We start from the raw sequence: 21,966 nt of genomic DNA, 5'->3' as shown, positions 1-21,966 counted from the left end.
ATCTCTGTATGTAATCACCAGCTGATCTTACCTCTGAAATTCTTACGAGAAATAGAAAGTGGAACATACATTAAATTCTATTTCAGTTACATTTTAAAAAGGATAAATTGCTGACTGGCAAAATCTGCAATTTTTTTTTCCTAGGATGCTCTTAGAACATCATCCTTTTCATATATTCTTTAAAGAAATCGTCTAATTTAGTCAAAATAGTCCTATGTTTTTGCAATAACTTTCTTTATTAATCTATAGCAACTCGGATAGGACTCCTCCCCAGGGAGTTGAGACTAAACTATTTGTAATTTCCTAGAAGCAAACATCCCCTGATCTCTTTGTCTAACACTGTAGTAAGATGAGACAACAGCAGCACTACCACTTATTGAGTAATTAAATTAGTAATTTAGTAATTTTAGTAATTAAATTAGTAATTTAAGCAAGATCCAGAATGTCTTCCCCTCCATCCTCCCTTTTTATGTTAAAATGTTAAAATTTGCTATTTTAACATTTTGCTGCTGGGGATGCATTTTCGTTATAGTACAAAGCTGAATATGAGAGGCAGTGTTTTAAATTTTACACAATCTCAGATATATTAGTTCATAACAAAGACTGTTGGAGGATTAACTCTCTTCTAAAGGGAACCCAATGTCAATTTGCAAAAGGAGAAATTACTAATGGCAACATACTAATGACAAGCAACCTTTTTCTATACATTTTACCTAGCTATTATTTATGGAACCTGCAGCCACCACTATACATTATGCAGAATACCTAACTAATTTTCAAAATCCTCGCTTAAAACTGAATTCAAGGGAAAGACCTCTTGATCTTACAAAAGGCATTATTGCCGGAGATTAAACTGCTTGATGCTATGTATTGTTCTAGCTGTAGTCAAGAGGGAATATTAATTGAGATGTTCCATGGATTACAGTGTGTATTCCACAGTGGTTCACATGTTTCCTGGTGGTCTTTCCAACAGGAATAGCACAAATGAGGGGAATAAGACGGATCATTTTGAACCTTAGTTGTTAAGCCATTGTTCTGTCGTGCACAAAAGGTAATGCTTGGTTGATTTGCTTTATTTCTGAGCTGTTCTGATTTTTTCCTTGTGCACCTAATCTCCGCCACTTCCTCTGTGAGTCATCAGCAGCTGGACCCAGTGAAACCACAGGAATTGGCTCCTGGTAAAGAGCTCTAATGGTGCTATTACTCAAGTTCAAATCTCTTTAAGCCTAGTAAAGAAGCATCATGAGTCATATGGTACAGACAAGAGTTCTTTTGCATTTGCTTCTTTAGGAAAATCAAAACCCATGCTTTGCTTTTTCAAAGTGATTACATTGGGTGGCTCCTATACCTATTTCTCTCTGCCTGTCCTTTGCAGTAAGGATGAAATGTTATTTTTATTTGAATTCCTCATTACTTTTTCCTTGTACTTAACCACTCTACTGGCTATAATTAAAAGCAAGTTCTTAAAAAATAAAACAACAAAAAAATTTACAACCATTTGGCTCTTCCCTTTCTGCTCGTTTTCATTGCACAGAAGTGCAATATGAGTCACACCTCTGATTCAGCTGATTTGATTAGTTGTTGCTGCCATACTCCTGCTGCTGTCACGGCAGTAGTCTGTATTTGTGGCATACATTCCTGCTGTCTGACAGAACAGGTGGATATTGTACAGTAGATTGAAAAGAATGGTTTGAATGGTAATTGTTCTGCATCCCTGTTACACAAACCCAGCAAAAGTTGGGTCTGTAAAATGAGTATCTCATGATTTGCCTGCAGATACTAGGATGGTCACATATCTTATTTAAACTAAGGCCAGATTTTCAACTGTAGAAGAGAATAACCTGGTCAAATGAAATTTACAGTTTGAGATGGTCAGACGTTGTTCATAACCTCTGTTCATTTAGATTCTAAGGCTTTTCTATACAAGACAATTTGAAAACTTCAGAGAGCTCTTTGACTCTTGGTAAGAGTTCCTTTCCCCTTCTTCAATTAAAACAAGTCATCCTTAACATTTAAAAATGGTCCTTATTAAAAGAATATCTCAGTTATTATCCTCTGAGACTAGCATTTTGCCTTCTGATGAAGTCTTGCATGCTGGTTGTAGGAGCTTTACTGAATTGTAATGTAATACTGCTCTGCATAGTCTGTGACAGCCTGTTAAAATGGGCAGTAGAAGAAGAAAAGGAAAAAATGAAAGAAAAAAGGAGAATGGGTAAAGGAAGGGAAAAACTCAAAGGGAGATTATTGTTCAGTTTACCAAGCAGAGTAAACTATATGGTAGTTAAGAGATCCTCTTGCAAAGTGGAGGGGCACCTCTGACTATAGAGGTCTTTGAATTATCTGTAAAACATGACATTCCACATGCTTCACAAATCAAAAGTATTTCAATGAAAACACAAGTAGCAGTTAACCAATAGGAAGAACTGGAGAAACCAAATACAGAAAACATGAAACCTAAAGAGAATGAAACTGTAGTCTCTAAATCAGATCCTTTATTTATTAGTGCAGTTGTATTTAAATGGATGAAAATCTCCAACACAGGCATTCCCAAGTTGCAATCCAAATACCACAAGTCATACACAAGTGTCTGCAATGGTGACTTGTGACCCCATGTACAGCTCCAGGCTGAGACTGCTATCACTACTGTTGCTGATAGCAGTAGTTGGCACGGAAAAGTTTGAAAATCATCATCCTAACAGAAAAACAGTTTTCCCTTTCATGCAAGATATTCATTTTAGTCAAATAGCGTGCCTCATCTAAAGTTTGCCTATTATTTCACCTAATAATCACCTATTATTTCTCCAGTTTGAACAAATCTATATGTTTTTATACTATAAATGCAATCTAAATACCAACTTACCAGCAGTGCCAAAATTTAGAATTGATTACTTCTGCCTAAGCAAAGATAGTGCTATTTCTCTTGATATATTTTTCAAGCTAGCTATTAAATCAGTGGCAGATTGTAAGTCATGATTCTGCAGTAGAAAAATCCAACAAAAATTTGAAGCCAATATTGTGCACATTTTTAACGTGCACTTTTTCAAATATGCTCATCTGAGCTGTTTGTTCTGCTATGGAAGAATTTGTTTTCCTAAAGGCAGGGAAAAAGCATAAACTGATAACATTTTAGGTGGACTGCAATTCTCCAACTTGGAAGCTTTACAAAGCTTTATGGCATTTATTTCAAATTAATTGATGCAAGTATTTTTTGTGCAATTTTTAGAATTATTAATTTGTTCAGCCTTTACCTTGTAGCTATACAGTTGACAATAGTGTTTTAAAAATTGTGATACTGACAGTTTTCCGACTATCAGGTACACAGAGGATAAAGCAGAACCAAAGAGCTTTCAGTTTTCATCCAATTCTAACAGATTTAGAATTATAAACAAATGTATTTGTTTTGCAGTAGAAGCTGGTTTCATATTCTCAAAAATGTAAACAATTTGCAGCTGCTTGATTTTTTGCTGCTATCATAAATATTCATTACAATTTTCCAAGATCTACAAATATAAGGTGACCTTACACCCGCTCCCTCCCCCCCCCCCAAAAAAAAAAAAAAAAAAAAAGTCTTGGGTGGTATAGAGCACAAGTCATCACTTCACCTTTCTAAGAATTACACAGACAGCTGCAAAGTCTGTGCTGCCCATCACATGCAAGGCTTCTGGCACATGTTTTTCTGTGTATTTTGAACAGAACTAATGAAAAGCCACTGCATTAAAGCTGTGTTAGAGGAGAGTCTGATAGCACAGTTTTGGTACAAGTATAATGTCCCTGAGAGAAACTGTTAGGTGTGTGATCAATAGCTCTGAACATGACTTTTAATTACATTACTACATATTTTTTAGTTTGCACCACAACAGTTTTCTGGCCATAAGAATGGTAAGAAAATCGAATGAGAGTGAATGGAAGAATTAAAAAAAAAATAATAAAAATCACAACTGGCAAAGCTAACTATTCTGTTTGCAAATGCATTAATTGTTCAGCAAATAACGCTGACACTAAATTATACAAAAATATATCACATTGTGTGACAATTTATTACATGACAAGATATACTGTGTTATCCTAACTTTACTCAACAAACAGGTACATCTTCCTCAACCTTGCAAAGTTCTGTGTTTTTTTTTTCATACAACTTTCTCCTTCAGTATTTCCACATACAGTCTATAACAGGTATGTTTGTGTTTCAGGTGAATTTATTATGTTCCTAAAACTAATAAAAGACTGTATACGGAGACAGTAATTGCATCAGTACCATCAGCCAGTCAGATAAGCCAGGGACGGGAAGGTAGGGGGTCCTGACTAATATGAGAAGATGTAAGAAAAGACTTGAGAAGGTGAAGTAATTCCACTCAGAAAGATGCAGGACTTTGAGGGAGCTGATCTTCAGTGGAATAAATTGCTTCAAGTGATGCCGAATTACACCGGCTTGCCTTAAACAATTGGGTCATCTGATATGTAATTTAAGTACAGCCTATATGACCCAGATTTCTAATGGTACTTCTCAGCAAATAATGACTAAAATGACACATTAGTGACAAAAACTAGGATTTGTACCCAGATTCATAGAACATTTTTCACTAAAGGACTACATCCACAACACACTTTTTTCCTGGGGTAGTCACAAGGTATAAATAAATTATGGGTAATATTTTCATAAGTACATATATGATTTAGAAATCTATGCCCCATTATTTAAATTGAAGGAAAATGTTTAAAATTATTTCAAAGGGATTGAGGTGCTGAAGTACTATAAAAAAAATCCCACTAGGCTCCTTTTACATTCCATGTCTGACCATAAATGCTTAGATGTCCCTTTGAAGGTCAGTTAGCATCCAAGCTGCTTTCAGAACTCTGAATTAGACCCCTAAACAACATAAGTGCTTTTGAAAATGAGAGCTAGCAAAATCTTGCATGTATGTTGGTTTTATAAGTTAAGAGTATCTGAAAATCTTACCTGTAAAGTTCAACAGCTTTATAAGCCCTTGACCAAAACCCAACATTCTTCATCTATCAACATGAGAAAGTAAACTAAGCACAGTCCTATAAACAGAGAAAGTGGTTTAAGTTTATTTTTTTTTTCTCACTTAAAAACATGCTCATATTTACAGACCTAGGAATCTTTTGCAAATACTCTTTGGAACTTTTGCATATATAACTGTAGCTTAATGTTTTCCCCTTAAATATGCCAATTACTTTCAAAATTTTCACCTCAATTAAACAAATGAAGAATAATCTCCTAAGAAGAGCTGAAACAACATCGTATATTTTGATACATTTTTATATACATATATATTTTTCTGATGTGAAGCCTTTGTATAGAAGGCAGTGTTATATACAGTCAACTGACTATTCATGTTTATAGGATACAATCCTCCAATATGAAAGGTCTAAATTTTCTTTTCCTCTCTGTGGCTTTAAGACAATTTGTCTTAAGCCTATGAGACCTGGAGAACTACTGAAGTAAATTGAGAAAACAAATTTGACAACTAGGTACTCATTTTCCAAGCTAAATTTTTAATTGTGGATATGGGAATTCTCTATGGCACTGAACACTATCCAGAAAGCAAAATGCTCAAAAAACAGTATATATTGTTGGTATGAGAATAAGAAAATATCTCTGCCTGATTCTCCTTGAAAATATTAGTCAAGTCAGTGTAATGCAGTGCTGAGGATACTTGAGACAGATATATTATTTGTTAATGTTTACTTTATGATATGTATGCAACATTAAACACTTGGGTAGATATGCGGTTAATATGAAACCATGCCTAGGTACCTTTATGATTTTTTCCCCTCAAAGCACCTAAAACATACTTTTATAAAAACTACTTTTGGGAATAGAAAAACTGTACAGAGTGATTTTATTTTAAAACAAAATCACATTTCCAATCCTATTCCTCAGCAAGTCATATCCTTTTTACATTTCACAGAAATGACATGTCATTAGGAAATGATGCTACTCTTGGTTACATGGGCATGTCATGTTACAGTACATTAGAAAACATGATGTGCTGACATAACCATGCATGACCATTATTCAAAAGACACTTTATATCCTGGCAGTTCAGTAAGAGGCATATTTAATTCTCAGCACACATATTCTGCATATATTATAATCTACACATGCAAAATGTAAAAGATCAGGAAAAAAAATAAACAAGAAAGGAAACAGGGCAATCATGAAGTCAAATTATCCTTCAGCATTCATCCACCTTCACATCTCAGTCCCCCCTTATACTGCATATGCAGAGTTTTCAGCATAGTCCCTGAGTGATCATTTATGCAAAACAAACCTCAAACAAATAGAAATAATTACTTTGAATTTTATTTTAGAAAATAAAATCACTTTTCTTTACCTCCATAGCTGTTATAGTTGACCTTTGGATTTTATTCTTTCTCTGCTTTTGGTGTGTGTTAACAACATCTGGGACTCATCACGCTGTCCAGCATTTCAACAAAGATGATGTCACTGGTGCCAAATACTTTGACAAACATGGCTACTGCATAAATCTAAAGAACTGAAACACCAGACAAATAATGTTTATGATTAGAGAAAAAATGAATCATTTGTACCATGAGTTTAAGTACTTTAAACAGACTTTCTTTCCAGAGGGAATACATTGACTTAAAAATGTAAAAGCAAGTATTTATTTATTTATTTATTAACTCTGAGAGTTTGGAAGAGCTTTTGATATTCCAGCGTTCGTTACAACTTTGGGGAAGGTTAAGTTAACCCTTTGAACAAACATTCCTACTGGCTTCCAATTCACTCCAACAAAGTAACTTAATTGCCAGCTAAATTGAATTCAAACTGCTCTTAGAGAACATGAACTGACATAGCTCAGCCCTGATGACAGGGAAATGAAGAACAGTGAATTTGTTGCTGACATGCACCAAGGGGTCCCAAACTCTCAATTCCCACATCAGTGTGATTTCACCGCACAGAAGGGTAGGTGCGCAGTTGGCCAAGGTGTGAGTTGTGTGCCAGAGATGCACACAACTTACAAGCATCACGACACCGAGCATCACCTGCAGTGCTGCTGGCAGGGCAGGGAGTGGCAGGACAGCAACAGAGGACAGCTCTGTGCTAGGCTGCCTGGCCCCACCCTGCTGAGAGAGCAGTCGGCAGCTGCAGAGACCACTCCATCTACCACCTCTTCTTCAGCCACACATCGCAGGAGGAATTTCTTTCTTAGCCTTTTCTTCCTGTGCACCCATCCGAAACCTAGCAGGCCTTTTCAAGGATTGCTTTGTTAAATATATAATTCTAAAGGGAATTATTCAGTTCAGTACTGACCACTCCCACCAAGAGTTCATAAAAGCAGCATGACCCTACCAGTCTAGCAGGGAAGGGATGCAGGAGATTCCCAAGAATGCAAGTTTATCAAGTGGAACAGCACCATAAGTGTTGCATTTCTCTGCTGCCAATGTTCACCTACAATTACAGGAATTGTGATCCACGGTTTATCCAATAAGAGTGCAAACAAAAAAGGTGAATAACAGAGGCATAGAATCACCTGGTCTTGCTATCAAGCCTAAACCTGGCACAGCAGTGATTCTGAAGGGCAATAAGTGCACAGGTAACTTCTGTGACATGGTCACTGATACATATGAGAGCCAGCTTAATCATGTAACTATCAAACAAGCAGAGAAAGATGTATTTCAGCTAAGGTATAAAAGTGAAATTCTAGAATACACATAAAATGGTAAAAAAGCAAACAAATTACAATATAGCAAAGGTGTCAGATAAGGATTTGAGTCCTTTAATCACATTGCTAATAAAGTTTGAATAAAATTAAGTCACCACCATTTATTATACCTGACAGAGTACAAGTTTAAATATTAAGCTAAAATATGATTAACTCAGCTTTCAGCTGACTCCGAAAGCATTCATCTGCAATTGATATTGGTGAATACTTTCACACCAGCAACTATTACTTTCAGCCCTCGGGTACAACATCTTGCACCCAGAAGTAGCACGAACATTTTTTTTCCTCCCCCCCCCACAGGAATATTAACCTTTATACAACTGTAATATCTCCTTACGCTTAGTCATGACAATATTTTCCTTTTGCTTTATACCACATGCCTTAATTTAAAATCTCTCTGATAAAACTAAAAGGACAGGGAATTTTATAAAACAGAATAATCCTGCTGAACATGCAATTAATTAATGGAAACATGGAGATGGATATTTTTGAAAGCTCCTTACAGGCTCTAGACAAACACTGTGAGATAACAATGGCAAATTGTTTGGCTTACTAACAGTAACCAAATGTATGCCATTCTATCAAAACATTCTCAGGAGGATATCAAAGACTCTTTTTTAAGTAAACATCTTGTGTCATCCTTTTACTGAAGTGGAACAAGGGTCTCTAATAAAAATAGTATATATCAAGGACCCTCAAAGAGGTTTATATATGTATTACTGAACTTTGAAAATGCAGCCTGAGAGGTACACTAATAATTTCACCCAGCTGAGCAATAAACATTCCTGCCAAAATAATTATGTAAAATTACATAAACCCTTTTTAAAGAGAATGCGTTTCAAGGAGATGTAAAGTATAGACTCAGTTACTTCAGCTTTTTTCTTTTTTTTTCTTTAAAGCTGTGTTCTCAGAAAGCATTTTAGTGGGTAAAATTTCTCTCCTTGTAAAATACTCCAAATTCACACCTGCTTTTAATGCATAGTACCTAGGTGGCATATGGTGCAAACTACAAAAAGTTTAGCATTGAGAAATAAGAAAACCACAGCCAAAATAGAAAGGCTTTTAACATCTGAAGCAATTCATAGAATAGCAATGAACAGATAAAGGCAAATACTTTTTCATCAAGGAATACTTTAACTTTTAAATAGAGTATGTAATCCAAAGGGAGTTATGAAATACTTAAAGCACTTGATCATTCTTAAAATGCAGATTGCAGTGCTGGAATGCTGAGAAAGAAAGGAAAAAATCAAACAAACAAATAAAAACAATTAAACACTTTTTTAAAAGAACCTTACAGTATAGCAATGGATCTAAGTCTTGGGAATTACATTAGTAAAACATTCATGCATGTTCCTGTTCAAACTTCACAGAAGAGTACTTTTCTTAAACAAATAGGCTAAAATTAAGAAACTTAAGGATAAACACAAGTATTTTGTCAGATTTGTCTTCTGTAATAAGTAAATCTGTTCTTCAAGTTTCCCCAAGGTGCTCAAAAAAAACTTATTCTAAAAAGTAGTAAAAATTACATTCATTTAATTCGCACAGAATAAATACCTGAATGGAAAAAAATATGCTGCCATGAGGTCTGAACTAAGAAGTTTTTTGCATGAAACTATAGGGAATTTCAGCTTTTACAGTGCTTCAATAATTCTTTCTTGGCATTTCTGAGAATTCCTAGTATAAATATAACATAAGAAAAAACTGCTTGATTGCAACTTGATTTTTAGAATCAGAAAGGAGCTCCCTCAAACAGATTTTTAGCACAGATTCCTCTAATGAACCTGCAAAATGTTTTCTCAAAGCTTGCCCTAGAGAAGCTTACAGGAAACTTGGACAAAATTTTCAAGATCCTAGAAAAAGTGAGGACATTGCTAGTTACCAACTCATTCCTCATAGTTCTTTAGTTCTGACATCCATGAGTCAAGGCTGCAGGAAATGCTCCCAAAATCTGTGGGAAAACAGGTGTAAGAGGCTGAGATGGTGGCTGACAGGATTATCACCCTCAGAAAGGCAGGGATGCCGTAATATTGGTTCTCTTCATCTTCCCTTTCTTTCTTCCTTCTAGGTGGTGAACAGACTGTAAAATGAGCACTACAGAAATGTGAAGAGAACTTTCTTCTGGTCCTTCTATCCTTTATAAATCTACCTATCTAAAAACAAAACAAAACAAACAAAGAATAAAAATCAAAGTGCATAAAAGTTTTAGCATAAGAATAATCAGGCTGCAAGAGACCAAAGTATTACCTCCAGCAGCGGCCAGTGGCAGAAACGTGGGGAAGAGCAGAGGAACCTGGCTTGTACTTAAGAGATCCCCCTGTCTGGTTGTACTTTTCCCAACCACTGGCACGCAGTGTACTTGGGACTTCCTCTGGTTGCTGGAGGCCAGGCTGTTCACTCTCTCATGGCCCTCTCTTTATGCTCACTAACCTGTCACTTTTGCCAAGGGATAGTATAGGACAAAACAGAGATGACTGTCAATGAGAAGAAAGAGCAAGAGGAAATTCTTTAGAAGAGTGATTGGTGTATGTACTGCTCAATAACCAAAGCAGAGGAGTAAGGTCTGTAATTCCAGAGAGGGAATTGCAAAGCCCCATGCAATTGTTCAGCAACTGAGGGCTGATCTACGTCATACAGGTTTAGCTGCACAATGTCCAGGCCTAACTAATTGCAGTTCTAACTGTAATCATTTTAGTTGTGATTTTTAAAATTATTATTACTCCTTTGTATCCAGAAGGCTGGTAAGTTGTTGATCTTACAGAAGCATAGGCAGATTCAATTTCTATAGAAAACTTAGTGGTATGTACAATGGGCAGTTCAAAGCATGGCACTAAATCATAGCAACAAGGAATTAAATCATAGTTAAAGGCATGGCCTTCCTAGATGAAAGACAACTAACAGCATTTTTTTTTCCACAGATTTCTTTAAAATTTCATGAAAGAAAATCAGCAACTAATGCAAGTGAGCCTTACAGCTGCTTTAACATTAATTTCATTGGAGATGTGGTACTAGTGATATGACCAAAAGAATGAAATAATAGGAAATGGGAAGCTGAAATACTGGAGGGAAGAGAAGTACTTTTAAAATTTCTGCTGGCAGTATCCAATAATCAATTTAATAATTCACTGTCTAACATGTTCCTCACAGATTATTTTTTTCAAGATTTGCTGTTTATTATTACTTCTTACAGGCCTGATATTTCCTTTCAGACTTTCCTGCTAGATCAGAGTTATATGAGACAGACAGCTTCAGAGGTATATAAAAATATATCAGAGGTATATAAAATCAGTCAAGTAACTGTATATTCAAGGATTTGGTGCTACATTCCAGCTGTTCTCTGGAAGAGCAAAGACTTGGGAACTATCACATGAAAAATGAAAAGAGTTGGCAAGGACTACTAATTAGTTCAGAAGAAACTGTATTATCATGATATACTAATAGAAATAAAACTGGCAAAAAGAAAATCTGCCTTTTCTTAGGTAGAATTCTTCTTTGTCCCCACATCATAATAATGACCATGTTAGAATTGCTCAGGTAGATAACAAACAATCTGAAATTATTCATTAAGACAAATTACTACAACTTCCTGCCTATATTCATTCAAATTTTATTACTAGATAAGCTATCCCACTGCAATTCGCTGCAATTAATCAGAGCCAGTATGAGTGGAATCCAATGGATCCCAATTCGCTGCAATTAATCAGAGCCAGTATGAGTGGAAATGGAAGAATCAGGCCCAATATAGCCACAGGACATAGATGTTTAGCAGTGGCTCCAAGCATACTTTCCCCCCTCTTTTCTAAAGTTTGGCAGCTTTCTTTCAGAGCATTTCTATCAAATAGTTTATATGAATGAGATAAAGAATTTTCTGGCTCACAGTCTGGAATCTCTTCCTCTAGATCTTGGAAAGATTTAACACGATGATGAATAAGCATCTTCAATTTTTAATTTATATTATTAAAACACTCCGTTATGATCGACAAGTTTGTGGGTTCATTTTAGTTTTATCTGAATGATGAACTATATTCTGACTGCAGCATTTCAGACTATACCTGAAAAATATCAGGCTCCAGATCCAGATAATTTTCTCTCTTCCTTTCCTGTTTCCCCCTCCTCCTCCATTCTTCTCCTATATTTTACTGCCCTTCTGAAAAGAGATTTTCTCCTTTATTTTCCCTTTATGTGCAGACCTTCCTTCAGACATAAGTTTAGAATGTAGTTTTCTCTTCATATTGAAATTAATATTCCATTGAATCAATTGAGCAGGAATGCAAATGTCTTCAGATTTTTTTTATTTTTTATTTTATTAAGGAGAAAAAATATTAAGTGTCTTAGCTAGAAAATGTACTCTGCTGCCATTGTGAACAACTCCACCTTCTCTCTGATTTCCTAGGCTGTGTATTTGAGCAACAGTTTTTTGCTCGCTGTTGTATTCTGGAACAGGTGAAATATTTCAGTTATCCTGTATGGCCAGATTGGAACCACCTGCCAAGACACGAAGGACTGGCATAGCCCGGGGGCAGGTTTCCCTAGGAATGTAATAACGTACCTGGTGCAGTTCTAAATGGCCCCTCTCTTAATGAAACAGTCCTGTGCTACATTCGGGATTCTGGATCTATTTTTCAGAGACTTCAGAAATGGCAAAGAGAAATGGTTTCAGCAGGAGATAATGGGCTTTATGACTTTTCCCAAATTATTCCCCTTTTTAGTAGCCATCATCTTGTCGGGTGACATCTGTAATGATTAGAGGATGATATTTTAGACTGACAACTGGGCTGTCATTCACACTGTCAGTCAGCAAACATCCATGTTGCCCAGGGTTACAAAGCTAGTTTATGCCTTTGTCCTGTAGTATTTAGTGCTGCTGATTCTATACGTTGATTTCAGATGAAGCGGTTCTGACAGCTAGTGCCAGAGGCAGGCAGAGAACTCCTGTTGATGGTGGAAGTCCCGTGGTGCTTTTGTGTGCGACAGTTTTAGTGCTTCTGCAGCAGCCCATCAGGTAGGACGTAGCCCTATAGTAGTAGGGTGGATCTAGTAAATTCCTCTGTTTTCAAAAAATAGAAGGCCAATATTTAATCTATACCCTAGAAACACATCTATTTTAGGCTTAAGTATCTGAATAGGAGCTTTCTTAAACCACGCAGTTGTCTGCAGAAATATTACCCTTAAGAAGACCATAATGAAAACCAGCCCAAAGCAGCAACTTGAGGCTCTGAGGATGAGCAGTCCCTATGCTTTCCTCAGCTTAAAAAAGCACCCTCACCAAATCATCCGTAAGAATAAAATAATTGTGCTACACAGCAACACCTTCAAACTGCACAACTGTCCCTTGTTACACAGTCCAAATACCTGCCTACTCACTCACTGCCTTTGTGTGCATCCCTGGCCAAAGCAAAGGCCTCTGCTTGTCCTGAAACCAGGACAGCGTTTTTGAGAACACAGCTTTGGGATCCAAAATCCAGATTTTCAAAGGGAAAGAGTACCAGCAGTTCTCAGAAACATCAAAGCAATTTTTTGAGTGTGTACCAACTCTGATATTCAACACCTAGAACATTACCATCAGGAAATCAAGAACAGAAACACCAAAGACAGCTTCCCTGAAGGTTTCTTTCATCTCTTTTTGCTTCAATGTATTCTTCTGTTAACACAAAAATAATAACATTTCTTACAGGAATACTGAGCAAACGGGATTCTCACAAAACTTAAAAATTTATAACTAATGAACTAGGTGATAAATTAAGATAAAGAATGCTAACATCCAGTTTGTTATCAGTGAGCAGCTAAGTTATTTGTTATTATTTATTTCCAGACAGGTAACAGTGCAAGACATCCTAGCACACTGTTTCACAGACCAATTTGAAACTCATAACACGCATCTGTGACATCTGCCTTCTGCAAGTAGGCTTGCAGCCTTGTCCTCAGAAAATGTAAAATGAAAAGAGTGTGCTCAGAGCAAATTTGCCTAAAAATTCAATGAAAGTGCCTTAAAACACAGGTAGAAATTGCATAGTCTGAAGGCAAGGAAGTCCTTCAGTAATGTTTCTAGCTAATGTTTCTGAAGCATGTAAAGAAGTAATCCAATTTCATAAATAAGCTGGACAAAAAGGATGCCTTCCACAAATCTTATTGCCTATTTTATGCATGTGAGAGCATAAAGTCCCTACTTGGGTCTGTCTTGCAGCCCCTGTGTATTCCTGGTGCTCTACTACAGGATGTTTACCAATTACAGCAGCAGAGAAGCTGAAAGTGGAACAGAACAAGCATTTAGATACGTGTGGACAGGGTGTTAAAACAAAAAGGAAAAAAGCTGTTTGAAGCGTGCTTTGGTAGCATTGTACTGGAGCAAAAACACCCCTCTAAAGAGCAACAGGAAAGCAATAAAATCACTATTATTTATTTACACTAACTTTTTTAATAGTTCACTGTGATTCTTTCCAAGTAGTATCTCACAAAACTGGTTGTTAAGTATAAATTAAAACCACTCAAGAGGTAATATTTGTAAAGCACTTTTGCATCCACAGATGAATGCTGCTGTATAATATGAACATTGACATATTTGACAAGGCAACAGAGTTAAGTGTGATACAGAGTCAGACCAAAGATTTTTTTCTTGTCTGAAAAGCCCTTGTTTTGTTACTAATATTAGAGCTACAGAGGCCTATTTGACAAAAAGCACCTCCTAATTTGAGAGCTGTAGCTCTTAAGCTCCATAGTAGCAGCTATTTACCTGGTTGGCTCACTCTTCACAAAATGTGCCCATTAAGCTCAGGGTATAAAACCAAAAAAAAAAAAAATAATAACAGCCACTCTACTGAGCATGACTGAACAAGCAACTGTGCTGGTATGTGTTTGATAAGAGACAGCAGAGGAAAAGGAGATAAACCTTGGGACGTAAAACAAGAGTTTACATATTATATTTAGAACAATAGGGAAAGCTATTATTGACTTTATTGAGAATAACTCATAGCAGCACAAATTCTCTCTGGTTGCAAGTGTTTGGAGGATTTTCCCTGAGGGAAGTTTTATGATATATATACATACATACATACACAACACCAGTTTATGTCAAGGGAATTTATGCATGCATTCTCAACCGAGAGTAAATTTTAGCCCTTTTCTTGTTCACTGATGTTACACAAGCATTTTCCTGGCTTGGCAGGGCTAAATTAAATTGGGCAATGTTCTGTGTGTGTTTGATGTCTGCTAAATGAAGTGAGCTTCCAATTCGTCATATTTACTCAAGCTCACTCAACTCTCGTAAAAATTAAAATGTTCCAGTTAATTTAACAAGATAATTTAGCTCTCTCAAATCTTTCTTGCTCAACGTTTGTTGCTGTTTAGAAGTGGGGGGTATGTACTGCCATGTAATTCTTTGGACAGCTCTGAGGACTTAATAGTTAACAGTAGACATTTTAGGTGCTGGTCTGACACTGTGTTTAATCTCAAATAAGTTCCTGAGCTGCCACTTGAGAGGGAAAGTCTAAGATCAGGCTCTTTGGATTCATTATTTAAAGAAAAGGGGTCATGCAAAAAGATACTGAATATTTAGTAAAGAATCAGGGTGGATAAGGTAGCACCTCTGGATAGAAATAAAAGCTTGCACACTGAATAACTTGGATACAAATGGAAGGTAGTGAAGGGCTCTGAGAACCAAAATAATCAACATATCCACACCTAAAGCTATTTACGCTCTATACTTGGAGATAACAGCTCTGTCCTGAGATGAATGTCTGCCTTGATCTTGCAACTCTCTTACATCAACCTAGACAAGGAAGCCAAAACATCATGCAGTATCACTGGTGTATATGCACTACAGTCCACTGAAATTAATACTTAATGAAAGGAATCAAGAGCAATAATTTAAGATTGCCCATACCTATAAAACAGAGATTACTCACAGGAACTTGTAGTATTGTCTCTCTGCAAACTGGCATCATTGGATGTTATCTGTGGGCTTGAGCAGTAAAAAGACAAAAAGGTGCAGTAACTATTAAAGGTCAGAAATCCCATTATAACCAAAGGGTAGGTCATGCAGCATATTGAATGACAGATAGCAGCACCAAAACATGTGCTGTATAATAGGTCCTCAAAGATCCGAAGCACTGAATTGTAGACAACACTGAAATACTATTCTCATGTTCATTTGGGGCTACAGTAAGAATCGGGGGTAGAATGAGGGTTAATTTTCCTGGCTGGCTGTATTTAATCACATTCAGTTGCTGGTGATCAACTTGCAGAAAGACAAGAGACTGTGCAAACATCTCAAAGGCCTTTGGAGAGATTTGTAGGTATTGAAGGGACAAAGTAGTGGATTGTGCACAGCCTTTCCTCTCCCCAGAGGAGATGGGCTGTTTGCGACCTGGCCCATGTCTCCTACTGCAGAAGCTGGAAGACTGGGGGTGCCAGGATGGTGCATGAGATACTGCTTTTGGCTTCACTGCACTTGAAAATACTACTCCTCTTGATGGAGCAGACAGGAAATTTTGAGAGATCAGACTCCTAACAGAATTGGATGTCTAAAGCTAAGCAAAACTCTTCTAAGTCTCACATATGAGTGACTTAACACACTCCGCTTTCAGTCTTTCTGCAATTTGCTTTGACACAGTGGAAGACACAATCACATTTTGGAAAGAATTCATTAAACAGCCTAGCAGCCTAGCAATATTCAGTATACCCTGAAGAACATGCAGACAGGTGAACTACCAAAAGCTAATACAACATGCAGAACAATTTAAACAAAATGGTGCTGGGGACTTGAATAAAATTACAGCTATGTGCCCCTCTTGCTGTAGAATCAAAAGCAAATCAGAGTGCACCTGGTTCTGTTATGTAAACCTTGGTGTAAGTTTGCCAAAAAGTTTGCAAACCTGTCAGCAAAACCAGGAAAAGAAAAGAAGGAAAAAAAAAAAAAGAGAGAGAAAGAGCTGTTAAAACACCTTCAACAATCAAGAATGACAGTAATTCACCCTTGGAGACATGCACCTGTATGTGTGATGAGATACCACTACCATGATAACAAATATACTCTTGATAACAAATATACTCTTTTTTTTTTTTTTTAAATGTGCTTTAATTCTTGCCCTCTTCCCCCTAACCCTCCCCCCGCTCCCCCCGAACCTTAGAGTGTTTTAGAGTGTTTTCATTTAAAATCCATTCAGAAAGACAGACAACATGGACATCAACAATGGTAATATCAAATGACAGTGAAAAGCAAACATGATGCAAGAACATGATGGCAAAACTAAAATTATCATTAAATGACTTTACAGTGCTAAAAGCATTTCAGGAATATAGCATGATTTCTCATCACTTTCTATGAAAGGGATAATGCGGAGATAAAGGGGAGCTGACAAAAATAAAATTAAGAATAGCCAAGAACCTGAAAAAAATAAAAATCAAAACTTCACCTGAAGTTGAAAGTACAGGATTATTTACATTAGAAAGGAGACACATAAGAAGGGCATGATCCAAGTATGAAACCTGAATAGCTGGGAAAGGTTAGGAGCTTCACTTCAGAAAAAGGGATTTACTGAAATGAAAAGGTGGCAAATGCAATGATGATAAAGAGAAACTTATTATTTTGGTTTCATAATTAAACTACGGTAGAGAGCTGAGTATGATTTTTTTTCAGTTTTTCATTGTACAGTGCAATGTAGTCAAAATGGACGTGAAGAATTTATAACAATATACATAAATGTATAAATCTAACAAACTTTTTGAGAGAAAATAAAATATTTAACTTAAACTTCACAGTATTGATTCGAGTTCTTTCATTTGGAAAAAGTATGTTACAGGTATGGGACCCTGTAGGAAGAAGAACATGGAGTGGAAGGAGCTGCAGAATCTGCAGTAAGAGTGTGGAGGGCTCAAGGCCAAACCAGCTCCCTAGCCACCCATAGCTGATGGGAATTCCTGAGATCAGGATTTCAAGGTGTCTTTTCTATAAACAAAAGGGAAAGGGCTTCCTGGAATGCTGCTGAAGCCTTGCAGCTCTCCTGTGAATGGAGGAGGGAACTGATATTAAAGGAATTTGGCAAAATGTTATCCTTTTATAGCTGAGAACTTGAATCTAGTAACAAAAAAGAGAGAATGAAATGGGAGCCAGAAGTGGAGATAGCAGAATAAAATACATTTTCAGCTCCGTTCAGGGTAAAAAAAAATAAAATAAAATAAATGCCATTGTTCAGCCCCTATATCGAAGATAGAAAAAGCACACACATGCACCAAATTCACAGGCTGAGCATTACTTGCAGCTCTTTCAGATGATGAAAAATGCAGATGAGGTTGGTAAGACGATGGAGGGGTTTCTGCTGGCTGCTGCAGCATGAAGAGGTTGCCTTCCATTCAGGACAGAAAGTCAAATGAGGCCCATGTAACTGTTCAAAATTTATTAGAATGACCTTAGTTAAGCTTTGCTTCCATGCACACTATGGTATACGATAATATAGCCTGGAGCAACAGCAGTAGTGGTGGTGACACTTCCTGAAATATTTCTAGTACTTGAAAGCCATTGAATTTGTTAAAATTTCTAAAAGGATTATAACAGGATGAACTGTATTTTTTTTTTCTTTTACTTTCTCCAAGCCATTATAATACTATTACACAGAACTTTTCATCTTCAAAGATCTTTACAAATCTTAGCAATTCACAGTAACTGAACAGTTATAAAAATATAATAAAATTCATTTTTGCTGTCTTGCTAATTTTTTCTCTTATTACTTGTAAGAATTAACTTCTTTAACTGGGATGGTTCTGTAAATGTAAACATAAAACTCATTGCTAAATTGAATGTTGTAATAATAATAATAACATATTTTCTAACTCCCTGCTATTCCAACAGTAGATGACAGTACTTTTCTCCTTTCAGTGTTCATAGCTAATTCATTGCTGTTTTATTATTTAAACCACAAGCAGGAATAACATCAAAAAAAGCACTACCAAAGAAATCATTTTACCAAATATAACCATATCTAATATCTGTGGCAGATAAGACTATAAGGAAGTAATTTTATTATTCCCCTTTTCCTTTCTGAACAGTTGCTCTAATAACATGTAAAATTTTCACACAGCTTTCACAACCACGTAATTTCTCTCCTTAACATTAAAGGTCTGTGCTTACCAACCAGGAGCAAATGCCCTCTGCTCTTGCTCACTTTAATGGATGCTGAAGGCACCCACCAACTGACAGGACTGACTCTTCTAGGCTTTACTTCACATCAAGAAAAAATTCATTACACAACACAAGGTGCTTCTCAGTGCAAGGAAGGGTACCTGGATCCAGGCCTTGATGAAGCAGTTCTGTGCACCTAAAGACTCACAAGCACCTTTACCCATTTATTCCCAACAGCACGTGGGAAGCTCAAAGGCTGCTAGCTTGCTCCTGGAGACCTTACTGATGCAAAATGCCTATTGAAGCTGAGCACTTTCTGCTCTCAGCACTATTACAAGTGTCCCAGTTTGAACAGTCTAATAATACTTAGCAGTAACTTCTTTGAAGGCAGAGAAAGGGTCAGGCTTTTGATGGCCCTAAAGCATTTCCTAACTGAGGCCTAATTCTGCAACCCTTTTTCACACTGAATAGCATTTAGCTGTCCCAGTGACAGTGTCCAAGGTGACAGCTTGCACGGAACTGTCACTGCAGTGGCAGAAGAAGGAACTGTAAAAATTAAATTTGCATGTAAAAATGACTGGGCATTAATATCACTCACTCATTCTTCTATCTTAGCTTCCTCCACAGTAAGAAAGTATTTCACATCATCAAACTGTATTTTGCAAGGGGTCCAATAAATTGTCATGAACATCTCAAAAACTCTAGAGTTCCTACTCTTGGCAGAAGGAAACTGAGGCAATACGTCCTCCACAGCAAGTGGAGTCAGAGCAAGAAAATGGGCAAGATCTAGCTTCTACACAAAGACAGGTTTGTAGCTTACTGTGGAATGTAGAGTTTTTGGCATGGCTGAGTGAATAGAAGACTGCATACCTAAAATAATAGAAAACAGGAGAGTGGCAGGTCATAAACATAAAGAAGCCTGCAAAGAAAAACCTACTCATTTTTTACCTCACAGCATCCTTTCGGCATTTTTTTGTGTTTTTGTTTGTTTGTTTTGTTTTGTTTTGTTTTGTTTTTTTCCTGTCAACCGATTCCAATACTGAACACTAAAGCCTGGGTTCTGGCCTCCTGGTAATAAGTAATTTGCAAGAGCGTGGTCACAGAGAGGTCAGAAAACCATGTAAATTTCTTGGATGGGAAATCTCTTTTCACAGGAAGAAGCAGTAGGTGGTAGAGAGGCTCCCTGCCACAATTTTGCATTCCCTAGACATAGTGATATAGAAAGAGACAAGAGAGCAACACTGTCTTCTCCTGTTGGGCACCCTTCAGCTGCCCTCTGGGGCAGGGATGGGTCCCAAGCCTCTGGATACACTGAAAATGTTGCTATAAGGGATAGAAACCACCCTCAATCTCAACACAGTTTTTCTGCTATTAGGCAAGCAATTTCTTGAAACGGGGCTCTATGGCTGCATATGTTACAGTGAGTTTTACTATACGCACAGTTGCATGTGTTTAACTTCTACTGTCACCTACCCAGAAAGCGGAATGAGATAATACACCTTCCGGTACTGGACTGGAAGATTTACTGGAGTAAATCTTTACTTCCGGTACTGGACAGAAGATTTACTGGAGTAAATCTTCTGGGAGATTTACTGTAGTGTTTGAATTTAATTTCACTGATGAATGCAGTTTGAAGAACATGGAAGCTTAAAGAACATGCTGCAGGAACTCTTACATGTTCAGCCAGGGTTGCTCTCACCCACATGCAGAACCAACTGATGGGTTGATTTGGGATAGCTCATTATAGAGAAAAGTCTAATTCATTGAGAAGCATCATTCTTGTGTGCTTTTCACTTCTGGGTTACCCAAGAGGACATGACCCATTCCTATGGGTCTTCTCTCCTCTCCCATGCCATATGACATGCCTCTACTGTTTACTCTGCAGACCTCCACGCAAAACAGCTGAATAAAACCCTTGGCAAACAATAATGGGAAATACTTCACTAAGGAGCTGGTACTGCCGTGATGCATACAACCCACCACCGAGTAAGTCATGCAGCTTCCTTCCACGTGTCAAACAAGCAGTTCTCATTGTGTGTATTGTGAAATGAGCATTCAGCTTTGCCAAATCCATTGTTCAGCTGCATCTCAAATCCTGATTGTTTGGTATTGGAACTATAGCAATCTTACCAAATGAGATTAAAATATTTTTTACCTAACAAGATTTGAGCTCTGAATATTCTATGATTAATCTCATTATACAGACAACAAGACATAAAATATTTCAGACAGCATTATACATCGTGTTTCTGTCCAAACATAAGTATTAGGATTAAATACAGTGGCAGTGCAATAAACACCATCACATGTCCCTTCTAGCCTTTGTGCTAAAAAAACGATGGCTGGTCTGTGCTATTTAATATTTAGGCTCAAAGATCACCCCTTGCTTTTTATTAATTTGACAAAAAAAAAAAAAAAAAAAAAAAAAAAAGCCTTTTCTCTGGATTAACACAAATAAAACTGAAACACTGTGGAATATAAAGGCCATGGGTTGCATTTTGCACAGGATAGGTTCTGGTTGAATGAGATCTGGGACGTGTGCCAAATTAATAGAAAAAATCCTGTTCTTCCTCTCCAATAGCCACAATGTTCATTATTAAGAAAAGCATATGAACCACAGGATTTGATTTTAATAACACCAATGTCTTCATTAATCTGTACTTTCCATTTAGCCTCATTATTGAGTAAATGCTGAGTTAATGCAGCACCTATTATTGTTGGATTTTCCATGAAAAACCTCCTTTCCCTCTTCTTTTTTTATTCATTCAAGCACTATCAGGTGTGTGTGTCGTGTTTTTAAACAGGCCGTCTGCTGTCAATGGCTGTTTTCTTACCTCAGGTCTATGCAGCTACTGCAGTAACGTGCAGTCTACAGTGCAGACAGTAACAACAACAACAACAACAACAAAACACCACCAGCAACAAAAGGCCCAACAATACACACAAGACATCAAAACCTTGATAAAACCTCTCCTAACCAAACCCCATATTTGTTTTGGTATTTTAAATGCAGTCATGTCAAGGAGCCTCTTACTATCACCTGCAACTAAGCTGATCTTTCCTGGATGCTCCATGCTGCCTCCTTCTAAATCAAGATTGCTGATGGCCAACATTGCTTTGTATCTGCTGAACAAATAGTGGCCT

The 21,966-nt window shown here is 37.0% G+C and overlaps 1 long non-coding RNA gene across 1 annotated transcript in view; it reads right to left on the bottom strand.

Moving 5' to 3' along the window:
• Positions 1–6,392: 6,392 nt before the first annotated feature.
• Positions 6,393–21,966, bottom strand: part of LOC309881382 — a 260,443-nt gene continuing 244,869 nt past the window's right edge. The window contains exon 5 of the long non-coding RNA XR_014318119.1: positions 6,393–6,521. This is a non-coding gene — a long non-coding RNA (uncharacterized lncRNA). The remainder of the gene's footprint in view (positions 6,522–21,966) is intronic.

The sequence above is a fragment of the Aythya marila genome, assembly GCF_965140915.1.
Source record: "Aythya marila genome assembly, chromosome: 9".
Classification (NCBI taxonomy): Eukaryota; Metazoa; Chordata; class Aves; order Anseriformes; family Anatidae; genus Aythya; species Aythya marila.
This window is presented reverse-complemented; position numbering and strand designations above follow the sequence as displayed.